Here is a 9,528-nt window from a genome sequence, read left to right as displayed (position 1 = left end):
CTCGCGTACTTCACCAACTTCAATCAATAATTCACACTATTTTTTCCAGCAACAACGCCAAAATTTGAGGTCGCCCAAAAACTAACCATCAAAGAAGTATTCTGCGGTCGATGTCAAATATAGAAATTGAAACTAGGTTTGGATCAAACGCACAAGGAAAATACTAAACAGTCTCTTAAAATTTATAAAATACAGGAGCAGTGCAAAAAAGTAAATGGGGGAAATTGAAGTAAATAGTAAGTAGTAACCTAACTTAAATGCTTTGAGCTTGTAAACAATAGAAGACAGACACTAGGACAGACTGTGTTCCCCCTGTCTTCTCAACTCCGTAAATTTCTCATTTTCAACCACCTATTTTGTTGCTCTGCATGTAAATTCGACAAGATTTGCATTATCAACCATCTTGTGAACGTCATAATAAATCTCATTCTTTACCTTTTGAGTCTCAGGGCGTCTCCTTAATGCTCCTTGTCTATGCCTTCAATTCAAATCTCACCTTTTGAGTATTGAGTTGATTAGATGAGATAGCAGACTAATAAGATGGATATGAATCTCAAATTACTATTTTAATTACGTTTTCTTAATCTCAAACTCCTTTGTGAGGATGTTATCGAATACATGCAATCCTCAAGCTTCTGCAGTAGTTTTGAGTTTAATTAATATAAACAACAATTAAGATATATGCAATAACAATAGAGAATAGATAAATCTCCTGCTTCCTTTACGTAGTTAATCCACCAGGGTTCTCAAAACCCTAGTCAAGGAGATTAACCGCTCATGTTCATGAAACAACCCATGATAATCAATAGATACAACATGTAATTAATTGCAAAAGAATAAGATGAAAAAAATCCAGAGTCTTCAATTGAATAAAAACCCAAAAATCTAAAGAACACAATCATAATGATCAAAGTTTAGAAAAAATAGTAAAAATAATGTTAAAGTGCGTAACCTAATAAAGGAATAACCCTAAGGTATTTATAGTATCTCAAAATAACCTAGAAATCCTAATTAAAATGGAATTGGAAAAGTAATGTCGGCACAAGATACGACTCACATCATCTACTTGTAAGGTATTCTTACGAGTCGTACTGTACTTGTCGTATGTTCTCCAATGTCTGATCTTCCAAGGCTGTAGGTTTTTGTTATCTTTACGACTCATCCTCACAAGTCGTACCTTGACCATACGACTCGTGGTCTTTACTTGTCAATACCTGGGACTTGATCTTTCAAAGTTTTGGACACTGGTATATTTACAATTTATCCTTACAATTCGTACTCATATCTTCTGACTCATCTCTTATTCTGTGACTTGAAATTTGAATCTATCTTTGGGTTCTGTTCTCTTGATGACTGCTTCTTTAAACTCGTATCCACATCTTATGGTTCGCATGTTCCAATCGTGTCTTTCCTTCACTTAGCTTTTCTACTCGGCTTTAGTTTCTGTCTTACTTATGAGTACACCTACGAGCTGTATGATGTGTTGACTTCTATTAAGGTGACTCGTATGATGCACAAACTTTATCATTTCAGATATTTTTCTTCCAATTTTACTACAAGACTATTATTTACCTATTTCACCTGCAACAATCACAAAACCATATCATATCTACAAAATATCTTAAGCCCAAGCATAAATTCTTTGTTTTAAGCATCAAAAGTGTCGTGTTTCCATGATGCATCACTGCTTTGATACAATTTTTCATGACCCAAAATCTATAGGTCATGATGACACTTATCGCGGAGAACCTTGACAAGTAATCCTATCACACAAATCCATACACAAGGGAGAAAAGACAGAAATAACCCCAAGGTAAGGCTTCTAGAATGAAAACGAACCATACAAGTATAATAAATGCATAAGAAAACATAATAATGCATCCATAAATCACAAAACCAGGTGTCAACAATATAAGAATGTATCTAGTACAACTCGAATCCAAAAAAATACATAAGATATCTAAATATAAGAGAAACTCTGTCTCTGAAATAAAAATAAAGACATAGTCTATAATAAAAGGTTGCATAAGACATCTGGACACCTGAAAATCATCAACTACCTTGAAAGCTCCAACAATCACCTGAGTCAAGCAATATGGGGTACACGTGGACCTAGATCCGCACCAGAAAGGTACAGTAGAAATGGGTATGGTCCACTTGTACTCAGTAGGTATCATAGGCCAATCGAGAAAAGTATAAAATAAAATACACCAAATACACACTAAGGACACGTCACTTACAATAAAAAAATGTGCCAAAATGGTATCCCACACCGCTTGCACTAATAATTCTAATAATATATATACATACATACATACATCACAAACACAACAAAAATACAACAAGTATACATTATATCATACGCAAGTATAAATAGAGAAGAACATGTATATACAGGATGGTATAGTATAAGTGCATGATATAGACCAAGTAGACATATAACAAGTCAATATGGAAATTCAATCACAACATCAATCATAATAAAGCAAATGCAATATATAATATGATGATGATGCACGAGGTTGGCATACAGCCTTGGGATTGGCACACAACCTTGAGATTGGAAACAACCTTGAAATTGGCATACAACCTTGAGATTGGCACACAACCTTGAGATTAGAACACAGCCTTGAGCCATATTCAGTATTTTCAGTGTTTCTAATATTTCTAATAATTTCAATATTTTTAATGTTTTCAATATTTCTCATAATTCCAGTATTTTCAGTATTTTCGAAGTACATACATAACATAAGACACAAATCAAGTACACATACACGATACCAAGAAAATATAAAGCAATAAAATAAACAAGTCCAATGATGCATATGATAACATGAGAATGATAATGCAAGTTTCACAACCATTCAAAATGAGTATTTCCACATTCAATCCACATGATGTATTTCCACAACTAACCCATATGAAGTACTAACACAACCAACAACAATGTTATAATTCGACAACCACATGAGCCAATATCCGCTCACTATTTTCTCTATCCATGAATTTTTCACATGATTCACATATCCCATAAAGTATGAATATATCACATTATGCCAAAGGCACCATAATAGGCATTTCTAACAACACAATACAATTATTCTCATATATGCAAGGCTATCAAGATATCTCAGATTCAATAATTACATCATATTTGGGCTACCACACGAGCACAACATAGAGATAGCTATATTTCATGATTATTTCCCACTCTTAACACGTATTTTAGCATACAAATTGACTATCCACCTAGTTTGATGTAATACCCCGCATGTTTCTAAGCTAGGAAGTGAATAAGTACTCCTACGTATGAAATCTCCTATCCTGTGACTCATACTTGAGTACACGACTTACAATGAATATAATAGTGACAGAATAGCTTATGATGCACTAAGCATGTTCATATGAGTCACTTAAGGTAATACAAGCTAAGAGTTTTTGAATCCATCAAATTTTAGTGTTCGATTTTGCAAGGGTCATCTTTGAATAAGTATAACTCAATGTTAGTGTCATATTTTGGCTGATTTAAACCCACCAAATTGTATAGAATCGAATTAGATTTCTAACGATACCAATTTCACCTTAATCCAATACCCGAGCAAAAAGTTATGCCCATTTTCGTGAGAGACAATAAACATAGGCGATTGGTTAGGCGCCGCCTAACCTAGCTTAGGAAATCACTTTGGCGCCACCTAAGTCAATTCCAGGTGCCAAAAATACTGCATTTTGAGTTATTTTAAGGGTAATTAAGTATTTTAACACTCCTTACACGTCCCAAAACTTAACCCTTCGAAATATATAGCTTCTAAACATATTACAACAACCCTATTATCATCTCAAAGCTCATCATCCAAGAGCACTAAAAGAGAAAACAACTAGGGTTGCATAACTAAGCTTGAAGATCTGATTTCAAGAAAATTCCTCTGTCAATCATCAAGAATATTCCTTCTAAGGTATGCGTGAGTTGATTTATGGATCCATTTCATCCATAAAGCTCAAAAACCCTCTTTTTCATTATAAAGTATGATTTCTATATTGTTGGGTGTTGATGATCATTTTGTTGATATTAGGTGATTTCCAAGATGGAATCTTTATATTTTTTTATGAATTCATGATATCATATGAGTTGGAAACATGTAAATTTGATTGTTCATGATGTGTAATTTGATGATTTCACCTATGCTTAAGATGTACATGTAAGGTGTTTGGTAAAATGCCTAAGAAACTACAAATCATGCAATATAGCTAAATTGTGACTAAGTGAAGGATTCATGATATGCCCTTACATTCCAATGACTTCTATGTTGATAATATGCCTTGTAAATGTTGTTGGAATACTTATGAACTATTCTTATGAGATTATGCTATGTTTACTTGCAAATTCTACTTATGAACAAGATGTATGATAACCATGCAATCCACATGAGCTTCCATGCTATTGGTATGTGTTGCCAATATGATTATGCAATGAACATGATATTAAGATTGTGCAAGTACTTCCATGTGATATGAAATCCTTTCCATGCAATACATTGTTGATAACCATGCTTAGTATGAGATCCCTACTTATGATATTATAAATTATAGACTCTACTCTTCTGATCAAGTTAGTCATGTGTGTTAGTTTCCTTCTATCGAGTCTTGGGTGTACTTGTACCCAAAAACTATAGCTGTGTGCCTAGATCCATGTCATGTTTCAAGATATCTGAACTCAAGAAATGATTCCATAGACTTCAGTCAGTCATGTGACTCAGGAAAACCTTATGATCTTAGTCAGTTGTCAGATATCAGTAATATTTTACCAGTCAATGGAATTCAGTAAGATTAAGTCATGCACAGTTAGTTATTCATGTCCAGTCCCTCTAGATGGGAGTAGAGGTTAGCACCGAGTGAACCCAAGGATGGAAACTCACCCGCCAGTTCAGGGTGTGATTCTTAGTAGTCATCCTTGTGTTCAAGAAATACGTAGCCAGTGTAGGTTGAGAAATCTTAACCCATCAGATTAGTGTTGATGAGGTGGCTTAACCCATCAGTTTAGGGTTCCCACCATTCTCATTAAGTACCCGCTAGATAAGGGTCACTCACAGGCTGTCCTTACTCGTGGTACAGTATTGACACCCCTCTAGTCGAGGCAGAGATTGGACCCCAGCTTAGCCATAACGGCATACATAGGGAATGTCAGTGAAATACTACTTCCCACAATTTCAATATCAGTCTCAATAAAAGAACTCAGGGCATTTTTCAAATTTCAGTATATACAGGACTGTCAGATACAGTCATCCATGTTATCAGTTTCAGTATCAGTCATGACAGTTATCAGTAAACCATGTATTAGCTTACAGGTCATGCTATCATGTATTCACGGTCCTAGTTTCTATATATATGTGTTTGCACTCCCACGTTCATATTAGTCAGTCAGTGTTGTTCATGCATGAAACCCTTTATGTTCAGCCTACCTTCCTCATACTCAGTGCTCCAGTTGTACTGATGCATTTTCGCTATGGTGCTTTCTTTTCATGTTACACCATAGGTTCCAAGACACGAGCTCCAGCCCAGCAGTAACGGTAGCATTCCAGTTGCAGAGACACAGTGAGTCCTCATTGATTCGAGGACAATATGATTTGATACATTTATTTATTTCTTCAGTTCAGTTTTACGAAGTTAGTTGGAGACATGTTCCTTCAACTCCTTATTCAGATAGCTTAGAGGCTTTCAAATTTATGTTCAGATTTACGTTCAGATTGAGTTGTTTTGGGTATTTTCACCCATATAATTGTATTCGGTTGAACCTCATGGCATTACATTTCTATGTATTCCGTATTATTATATCATGATTTGCAGTATATAGGCATAGATATTAGTCATGGGTTAGCTTGTGGTCCCTTGGGGTCATGAGAATCATGTAGCATTCCGATTTAGCGAATCGGGGTGTTGCAAACTTGGTATCAGAGCCTATGGTTCAATAGAGTCCTAGGAAGTCTGAAAGCCGCATCTAGTAGAGTCTTGTACATGGGTGTGTTGCGCATCACATTTATGTGCGGGAGGCTATAAGATGTTTTAGGAACAGTCCCCTTTCTTCATTATTCATGTCATGCTAGTGAGCATAATCACAAGTTAAACTCTCAGTCTAATCCATTCTTCTCTTATTCTAGACCGTGGCCACAAAGAGAAGAAACCAGCCAGCTCCTCAGCCCGAAGATCCTTTGGGCAAATATATTTCCCATGCGGAGTTTAGAGCCGTATTTATCACACTTACTCAGTCCATGGCTACACAGAAAGAATGGCCACCAGTTATTCTGTCCAATTCAGTGGCCAATCCTAAAGCAGCTAGGGTTCGAGACTTCACCCGGATGAACCCTCCATCTTTCCATGGGTCTAACTCTGATGAGGACCCTCAGGAGTTCATTGACCAAGTCCAGAAGGTCATTGGCATCATGGGTGTTACTTCTATTGAGAGTGATGAGTTAGCCGCCTACTATTTATAGGATATTGCTTATGATTGGTACAAACAGTAAAAGTCTAAGAGGTTAGATAATACAGGCCCTATTGAGTGGGAGGAATTTGTCACAGTCTTCTTAGATAGATTCTTTCCCCAAGAGCTGAGGGAAGCCAAAGTTCTTGAGTTCATCAACCTTAGGTAGGGGAATATGATGGTTAGGGAGTATTCTCTTAGATTTACTCAGCTAGCCAAGTATGCTCCTCATGTGGTTGCAGACAATAGAGCTAAGATGAGCAAGTTCGTGTCAGGGGTTAATGATAGTGTGGTAAATGAGTGTAGGTCTGCAATGATGATCAGTGATATGACCTTAGCCAGACTCATGACCCATGCCCAGTAAGTAGAAGAGCAGAAATTTAAGACTAAGGAGAGGTAGAACAAGAGAGCAAGGTCAGGTAATTTCAACTTTACTCACCCCAAGTCAGATAGAGGAAACCATTCATAGTTTTGCTCCAAGTCAACCGTTCCAGCTCCTTCCTCTGCCAGTGCTCCAGTGCCAAAGTTCAGAGACGACAATAGAGACAAAGCACCAGGCTCTAAATCTCAGGGCAGTGTTAGCAGTGCCTGAATGAATCCCCTTTGTCAGACTTGTGGTAAGAACTATAAGGGCATTTGCAGAGCTGGTAGTAATGTCTGTTTTGGTTGTGACAAGCCAGGCCACAGCATTAGGGAGTGTCTACAGTCAAGTCTTCAGGGTCAACAAAATCATTTTACATCTCAGTCCAGTCGCCCAAACCAGCAGGGTGCCATTTCCAGTGCTACCAGTGGGCAACACCCAAACAGACTCTATGCTCTTCAGTCCAAGCAGGATCATGAAAATTCTCCTAATGTCGTTACTGGTACATTACAGATTTTCCATGTTTATGTTTATGCTTTGCTAGAACCAGGTGCATCTTTGTCTTTTGTTACTCTATACATAGCAGGCGATTCCAGAATCAGTCCCAAAGTCCTAGAAGAACCCTTCTCAGTCTCTACCCCAATGGGTAAAACCATCATAGCCTAGCGGGTATACAAGAACTACCCGATTATGATATCTCAAAAATCCACGTCAGTAGATTTAGTGGAGTTAGAGATAACTGATTTTGATGTCATTGTCGGCATGGATTGGCTTCATTCCTACTATGCCACAGTCGACTGTAGAAATAGGATAGTTCAGTTTCAGTTCCCGAATAAGCCCGTCCTAGAGTGGAAGGGTAGCATTTTAGCGTTCAGGGGTCAACTTGTTTCCTACCTTCGGGCAAGAAAAATGATTTCTAAGGGGTGAGTGTATCATCTCATGCATGTTAAAGATTCCAGTTCTGAATATCCCAGCCTCGAAATAGTCCCTATTGTTGAATACTCAGATGGCTTTCCCAAAGATCTTCCAGGCATTCCTCCCGAAAGGGAAATAAACTTCGGCATAGACCTTCTTTCGGATACTCAACCTATTTATATTCCACCATAAAGAATGGCACCAGAAAAACTCAAGGAACTAAAATATCAGTTTAAGGATCTCTTAGATAAGGGATTCATCAGACCCAGTATTTCCCCATGGGGTGTGCCAGTATTATTCGTGCACAAGAAAGATGGTTCTCTCAGGATGTGTATTGATTACCGTTAACTCAACAAGGTCATGGTTAAGAACAGATATCCTCTTCCCAGGATTGATGATCTATTTGACCAACTTTAGGGTGCCAGTTATTTCTCCAAGATAGACCTCAGATCAGGCTATCATCAGCTCAGATTTAAAGAATGTGACATTTTGAAGACAACTTTTTATACTCGATATGGTCACTTTGAATTTTTAATCATGTCATTTGGTCTTACCAATGCCCCTACAGATTTTATGGATTTGATGAACCGTATGTTCAAGAAGTACTTGGACATGTTTGTCATAGTCTTTATAGATGATATTCTTGTCTATTCTCGCACAGAGCGTGATCATGCAGACCATCTCAGGATTGTTCTTCAGACTCTCAGGGATCACCAATTATTCGCTAAGTTCAGCAAGTGCAAATTTTGGATATTATCAGTAGTATTCCTTTGCCATATTGTTTCTGGTGATGGCATTAGAGTAGATCCTCAGAAAACCAAGGCAGTAAGAAACTGGCCTAGACCCGTATCTCCATTAGATATTAGGAGTTTCTTGGGTTTGGCTAGGTATTACAGATGGTTTATTGAGGGATTTTCTTCTATTGCATCTCCCATGTCCAGATTGACTCAGAAGAAGATTAAGTTTCAGTGGTCAGATTCATGCGAGAAGAGCTTTCAAGAGTTAAAGACTTGACCCACCTCCACTCCAGTTCTAGCTATTCCAGATAGTTCAAATGGTTATGTAGTCTATTGTGATTCATCCAAAGTGGGTTTAGGTTGTGTCCTCATGCAGCATGGTAAGGTCATAGCCTACGCCTCCAGACAGTTAAAGCCACATGAGAAGAATTATCCTACTCATGATCTTGAGTTAGCAGCAGTAGTTTTTGCCTTGAAGATTTGGAGGTATTATCTCTATGGAGTTCAAGTAGATGTCTTAATAGACCATAAAAGCCTCCAGTATGTCTTTTCCCAGAAAGATCTCAATCTTTGCCAGAGAAGGTGGTTAGAGCTCTTGAAGGATTACAACATGAGTATACTTTATCATCCGGGCAAGGCCAATGTTGTGGCCGACGCTTTCAGTTGACTCTCCATGGGTAGTATTTCTCATGTTGAGGATAGTAAGAAAAAGATAGCTCAGGAGATCCATCAGCTTGCCAGACTAGGCGTTTGCTTAGTCGATTCTTCAGAGGGTGGTGTATGTGTTTATAGTAGTTTAGATTCATCTCTAGTTTTTAAGGTGAAAGAGAAATAAGGCAGGGATCCTAGCCTTTTCAAGCTCAAAGAGTCAGTTTAGAATCAGAAAGTCGAGGTTTTCTCCCAAGGAGGAGATGGTGTTCTTTATTGTCAGGGTCGTCTACGTGTTCCAGGTATAGATGAATTGAGGCAGCGAATACTTGCAGAAGCGCATGGTACGCGATACTCTATTTATCCAGGGGCCACTAAGATGTACTGTGACATGC

Source organism: Capsicum annuum, chromosome 10 (genome assembly GCF_002878395.1).
Source record: "Capsicum annuum cultivar UCD-10X-F1 chromosome 10, UCD10Xv1.1, whole genome shotgun sequence".
In the NCBI taxonomy this organism is placed as follows: domain Eukaryota; kingdom Viridiplantae; phylum Streptophyta; class Magnoliopsida; order Solanales; family Solanaceae; genus Capsicum; species Capsicum annuum.
The sequence above is the reverse complement of the archived record's forward strand: the minus strand, read 5'-3'. Positions refer to the sequence as shown.